The 7277-nt window shown below is 27.9% G+C and overlaps 1 protein-coding gene across 2 annotated transcripts in view; it reads left to right on the top strand.

Annotated features, from left to right (window-relative positions):
* The first annotated feature begins 1436 nt into the window (after window positions 1-1436).
* Magi (membrane associated guanylate kinase, WW and PDZ domain containing protein magi) overlaps window positions 1437-7277 on the top strand; it is a 90253-nt gene continuing 84412 nt past the window's right edge. Inside the window, exon 1 of one of the 2 annotated variants that reach the window (XM_075362885.1) lies at window positions 1437-1573. The gene's annotated coding sequence lies outside the window, so the exon portion shown is untranslated. Of the gene's footprint in view, window positions 1647-7277 lie in introns of both variants that reach the window. The other variant, XM_075362884.1, reaches the window with a different exon arrangement.

Genomic DNA, 7277 nt, shown 5'->3' with positions numbered 1-7277 from the left:
TGGGATATACTAATATTCATTGTAATAAAATAAACAACTTGTGTGTGTTGCATGTGTGCATGTGCACACACATGCACATGTATGTGTGGATCTTTTTGTATAGTGTTCTTACTCCATTTCAAATGTTGATATTTAGTTCTTTAAGTAACAAAAAGTTACTTAAACTAAAAACGTTTCTTATCCCTATAGTAATTTCTACTCTATAATTCCTGAGGTATGCCATAAAAAATGGAAGTTAATTTTTTGCTTTATGTATGTATTATGTTTTATAGATAAAATGGAAGAATTATTTTATTACAATGAATGTTAGTTTTAATTCTAGTTTGTATATTCCATGTTAAAATAATATTTAAATGTTTCACATATTATTGCTAGTGAGTCAGAGTCCAGCTATCTATTTACTGTTAGAGTAATTTGCAAATTATATATTTTTTTAAATTTTAATTATTATCTTCTAATTGTTTTTTGAAGTAATTTGATGATAATGAGTACAAATGTATTCCATTTGATTTATGCCTTTGACCAGTGCTGCATAAAGAATTTTTTTTTAATTTTATAAACAACTACTTATGAAGTAGTACTAGCTACTGCTTTTAAAATTTCATCAAGGTATTTATGGGTTAGATAAGTCATGCTACAATTCAGTCATATATCTAAATATTTATTATTATTATTTTCTAATGGTAACTGTAAAATTTCATATGATTTGAGGTCTCAGTAAGCGTGGTTATGGTAATAAATTTATCATCTTCCCTAATGTTTCTTCTTTTATGAGTTATGAATACTATTAGTTTTGTTTTATTGTTATTAAAGAGATATTAAAATAAATATTATTGAAGTAATATTTAACTGCTTCATCAAGGACATTTTTAACTTTATTTTATATTTAAGATTCTTTATTTATTAATGACTTGACCTGTTATTTTAGCAATGAAAACAGATGTTTTAAAGTATTATTTTCTAATACTAAATATATTCAAGATAATCAATGTATCAGCAGATAATTTTTTAGGTAGTCAATAAAATGTGCATTTATGATCCAATCGTTTTTAAATCCGTGAAACTCTTTTTTTGAGGCCATAATTTGATGTGATTCTGAAGTTTTCATAATGTAGATTTTTTTTGTTAACCCTTCAGACTCCTTAGTTAATATATATTTGATATTGTATCTGTTTCTGTTCCAATTCTGTGTCAAGTTAAATCATATGTAGTTTATACTATTGATCTATACTTCTATCTAAAATGTATAATATAACTGTTTTTAATGATGTTGTAGTTTATATTATTTGTTAAAGTGTGTGCTTAGGTGTGTTTGTACACTTATATTGACATAAATAGTGTTGTTTTACATTTTTATGCAAGTGAAAATCGCAAGCACAAGTTGTAATACAGTAACTGATGATAATATTAATGATTCTTTATATTATGCAGATGTCAATCCAGTTGGTTTTTTATATCTGATGCTGAATGTGATATTTTGCTTCGAGGAAGTAGTATCAAGTTGTACTGAAAGTATTTTACTACTAATATCAATCTTGAAAATACAAATGATAGTTATGATGTAGTAAGAATGGTATTTACTTTTGAGATAATCTGAAAATTCAAATTTTGTTTATCAGTTATTTCAAGGAAAAACGCCTAAAACAGTAATGGAATTTTTCATTTATTATTTTCTGTTAGCTATAAAAAAAACACTTTTATTTGCTATAAATGATTATTATTATAAAAAATTGTTCTAATAAACCTCCTCAAATAATATCCAATTAGATGGGATAAGTACTACTTTTGAAGAAATTCTAGCTTTACATGGTGGAGGATAAACTCTTCCAGTTTTAGGCTTTTTTCTCTAGAGTGGATTTTTCACACATTTAATTATAAATTAAGTAAAGTGGACTTTAAAATAATTTAATGTATTTTAACTAAAATTTGTTTCATATTTTCTTGAATAAAATCAAAAAAATGATTAGGAGCTGGTAGAGATGGTAATGAAAAAAAAAATGAAATGATAATTAATACATTTGTAATTATTAATAATAAATGTCAACCTCTATAGTGGCATAATAGCATCTCATTCTTTCATCCAGAAGGTTCTGGATTCGAAACAAACAAAAGATATATCACAAAAACAAGTTTTTCTAGTTTAGTTATTAAAATACTCATTATTCTTTAATGAAAAGCCATAACCAATTTAGTCCTCTATTACATTCAAAGGGCATAAAATTGATTCCTAATCTCTAAGGTTTTAGAGCACCGGTAACCGGTTCTTTGTCAGTATTACATATAAAGTAAGAAGAGTGGAAATCAGAACATAACTTAATTATTACCATGGTTATGTGACAAAGTAAATGTTATAATAAAACGTTTTTATGCTTGCTGAAATGGTTACTGGCTTTAAACTTGTTTTTAATGTACAATACAGCTGCCTGCTTCAGTTAACTATTCCTCCTGTGACTTAACTGTATACCTTTGCTACAGTTCTATTATACCTGGGATCCCTAGATAAGCATCCTGTAATATAGAAGTATATGTCAAGAAGATAAAGGTTATCACAATAGAAATCATATTTGACAAACTGGTTTTCTCAGATCACCAAAACTAGTCACAAATTGTCTTTTGAAAATTAATTTTATCTATTGAAATTTAGCAGTTGATACTATAATGAAATATATATACATATCTACCTGAAATATCTGGAAAACGTTTGGTAATAATGGATTTCTTACTTAACAGTAAGTAAAAAAATTCCTTAAATATATATACAGAGATGCTTCATTTTCTCTTTTTGTGTTTTTCATAGCTGTTTTATTGTTTGCAAAAAATAGATAGATGAGAATTAAGGATTTTTAGACATGTGCTTTTTGAACATTTTTTGGGTAATCTAATTTAAAAAATGTGCTCCCAAATTTTTTTGTATATTTCAGGGATACTTTGTGTGTATATGTGTATCTAAATTTTAAAAAAATGCATATATTATCAACAGTAATAAAGGAACTGACAAATAGAACAACTGAATAGAAGTCATTATTAACAGACATCTTTTATCTTCAATCTTCAGTTCTCATTTTGAATTATATTTGTTTATATTATAAAGGCATTAATAAAAATATTTATTGTAATAGTCACTGACTGATACAAACGTTTAAGAACTGACACTTATAAAATCAGTAAAACCAAAATAACAACAGTTTGAAAATTAGAAATTCTTTTCAGTTCCGTTTGACCTTCACGCACGCACACACAAGCAAACAAACAAATATGTATATTTATATATACATATTATACATAGAGATTTCAAATTTTGTTTCAAAAACCATCATCAGAGACAATAGCTTTGTTTGAAAAGGTGCTTGAAGAAATAATGGGAAGAAAACAAATTTAAGACAAGTATTTCATGAGAGTCACTTTAGTGTTGAAGTTCATAATGAATGCCCATCTACATGACAGAAAAGAAGAATATTAAGTGTACTCAAAGTAAAAAAAGAAATACAATTATAATTTGGAATAAAAGTGTGAAGTTGCCATGATTTCTCAATAATGCTTCAAAAATGTATCAACAATACAACTAATGTCCTTGGAGAAACCACCATACTCTTGTGAATTGATACCAAATGATTTTTACTTGTTTCTTGTTTGAAACTGATTTTGAAAGGAAAGTGATTCAAGCTGCCAACTTCATGAAAGAGGTTTCTAAGAATAGGTTCCAAGAATGTTTCTAAATACATACTCGAAACTTTTATAAGCTGCCTTGTGTGTGTGTGTGTGTATAAAACTGGTTTCTGTGGTGAACAGAGGTATCTCTTCTAGCGCTGAACATCACCTGTATTTTAATAGGCTTACATGTTGACGTGCAGCAGTATATGTGGTTCAATAAAAAGAAAACACTTTACAACTCACATTCCCTAGTAAATTGCCATGAAATGTTTTTTAATAGAATGGTTGTGATTTTTTAGTTTCTTGTTTCTCATATCAGAGCACCTTAAACTTCACAACTTCATTGTATTTCAACTTCAGGGCATTCATTTTAGTTTACTTTTTGAGAAAATAATTTAAATAATTTTTTTTTCCAGTTAACTAGGAGCATTTTCTATTAGACTTTTTTTTTTTGTTTAACCTCTGGGTCTGCAGTCAAGCAATTCTTTCCACAGAGGATGAGATGAGTGTTTTGTAGCATGTGTGAAAAATGCCATGTCTGACCGGGATTCGAACCCAGGACCTCCAAGTGAAAGGTCGAGATGCTACCACTCGTGCCACGGAGGCCGGCATTTTCTATTAGATTAAATCTGGCTTTCAGTCAGAATAATTTGTCCATGATACACAGTTTAGTACTGCAATTGTCTACTTAATTATTATACTTTTATTTCTAATTTTTAATCATTCAAAAATTTTTTTTAATTTTAGGATTTTTTCTGAAATATTACCCTGACATGTAAATTAATATGTATTAACTATTTCAGCACTGACGGTTAACATTTTAGTTGGTTAGCCTACTTACCTTAAATATTTTACATAGATCAATATACTATATAGACCACCATTACTCCACCAAATAAATGATAATTACAATAATATAACTTTTTCATGATATCTAACTTCATAGTCTACATCCATTTTATTGTTGAAAATTAATATTTTTTGAATGACTGTTGGTTTGATACTGTTGATGTAAGTTATAGACAAAATTCAGATGTAGTATCCATATAACAGTAACTTAAATTCTTTTATCTTACTCCACTCCTTCAGTTAGTTTTTAATTACGAAGTTAGTGGTTCTGAATCTGTTTACTAACTTAAAAACCCAAATAAAATTGTCATTTGGGGTAATATTTCAAGGAACCCCCTATTTTATTTATTAACATTTAATTTTAGATTTGACTGTAAACTATACTCTGTAGAAATAAGTTTTCACCTATATGAAATAAATCTCAGCTATATGTTTTTTCCTTTTTTAAATGTATCTTTAAACCTTACTGGAAATGTATAAAAAATATTTGGTTGAAAATATTTTTTTGAATGATTGTTGGATTTATAAATTTAAAATTTACAGAGCATAAAATGTGGCTACATTAATAAATTAAATTAGCTTAATTAATAAATCTTGCTACTAATAAATCCAATTTCTGATGTGAAAGTTGATTCAAATTTACTTTGATTATAGTAAAAAAATTGCTTTAATTCAAGTACAGTAAATAAAAATCACTTTCTGGTGGTCCAGATGTGTATTTGCTTACACCTAATTGATGTAAAGTTATCCTGGTTGAACCTTTACAATTAATTTTTAATCTCTCTGGTAACTTGACAAAGAGGTGGAAAGTTGCAAACTTAGGCCATATAAATATCTGGTAACAGTCACCTCATTTCAAATTTTTGATCCATTTTTATTTTGAATTATTTTGCTTAAGTATTTAAATATATGTTTTATAATATAGTATTCAAAAGCATTAAGCGTGTTTTTCACTATTTTAATTTGTCTTCACTCCACTAATTCTAACTTGTTAGTTTCATCCAGTCTTGATTTTCAGAGCCATGTTTGTACTGTATATTTAGATTTTAAAAAGGTATTTGTTTCTTTAAATTTCAAAGTTCTGTTATGTAAGATTATATATGGGTTTGCAGATGAATTAATACCAATGTTTAAGTATATTTAACTAATATAACATCACATGAACCATTTCATATGATGAAAAATAAGTTTTCATGATCTTAGCAATTGTTGAGACACGTTTTAGCTCAAACCATGGATCCCTCCTGTTCTTTTTACTAATCTGTGGTCTTCTTGAATTTATTAAGTAAACTAAAGTTCAGTGGCGGCTCGTAGCTAAAAATAGTGGGGTTGCTGCTTCAGAAAATATTTTCTGGGCCTTTTCAAGGCCATGGTTAAAGTTTTCTGTAAAATAAAACTACCAAAAAACATGAATCAAATAGAATAGCTGGAAGCAGAATAATAATCTAACTACACGTCATCACATTTAAGAATATGGTACATGGTTTTTAAGCACAACACACACAGAGTAAAAAAAACTACCTTCCACCAGCATGCCAGGGTCAGCACTGCGGGAGCGACAGTGCTCTCTCTCCCTCACAGTCTCGTGTGCAGCTTTTTATGTGCAAATGCGCACAACAGCCAAACACCACGCTGCTGGAACTGTGAAGCGCACAGTTTCATACAAAGATTTTTGTATCTTTTTCATAAACTGGGGAATGGCTACTGACATTAAGCTTAAGGATTATGTATTGTACAAGTATAAATAAAGAATTAAAGAAAAAAGGACTCATTATATTAAATGTTATCGATAATATCAAGTGGAAATAAGGGGTGCTGCAGTTTCGTAGTGGCTATACATGAGTCGCCACTGCTAAAGTTTTATGCAGAAGATATAAAACTCTATATGTCTCTTCACTGTAATAAAGACTGATCTCTTGAAGTGAAACAAGACTGAATCAAATAAATTATTGGTGCAATCAAATATGTCAGTATTTAATATTCTAAAAATTAAATTCAGTCTTTGCTAGGTTGAAAAATTGCAATTTTTGCATTTGTAGCATATGCTGGAATTGATTTGACAGTATGATATATCTTGTTATAATGGATTAATGTTTAAAATTAAAAAGCCAGTAAACTTATTTCATAAAGAGGCTAACAGGTACTGTGGTTTCTTTTTTTGTAACTAAGTAATTTAGTAATATTGGTATCTTAAGATTATATTATGAAACTGTTAGAAGCAAATTACAGTTTGCAATGTTAGTCTGGCAACCTTTTCATTAATGTGTAATTGATGGTATTAAAAGAATCCAAAATAAATTCCTGAGGTACTTTTGTACAAAAAGGTTTCAATATGTTCTGCTCTTTGGCTTTCTTGATTGATCCTTAAGAAAGCATTATGGAGCTCAATCTTTAAGATCCCATTGATTAGTAAATGGCTTGTTGCTCTTATTCAATATTTTTAATAATAGTTAAACAACAGAATTTATCACTTTGTTAAACTTCTATGAACTTTGTACTAAACTATGGGCAAATAAATTTAATAGGACCATTTGTTATTACAATTCATATTTTTATAAAACATTAAGAGAAAAACAAAGATGGGTTGAGTTTTTTGTTTTGGAATAATAGTGGTTAAAATGCAATAAATGATTCTTTTCTGACAAATCTTGTAAATTTTAAAGTAACTTTAAAAGATTTCTATTGTCTTTTAATAGAGCCCTGCTGTTTAATCTTTATAAGATTTAATATTACTGAATATATTATGACATCTATTTAGCTCTGATGCTGTAAGTTTA

Source organism: Lycorma delicatula, chromosome 4 (assembly GCF_047948215.1).
Source record: "Lycorma delicatula isolate Av1 chromosome 4, ASM4794821v1, whole genome shotgun sequence".
Lineage (NCBI taxonomy): Eukaryota > Metazoa > Arthropoda > Insecta > Hemiptera > Fulgoridae > Lycorma > Lycorma delicatula.
This window is presented reverse-complemented; position numbering and strand designations above follow the sequence as displayed.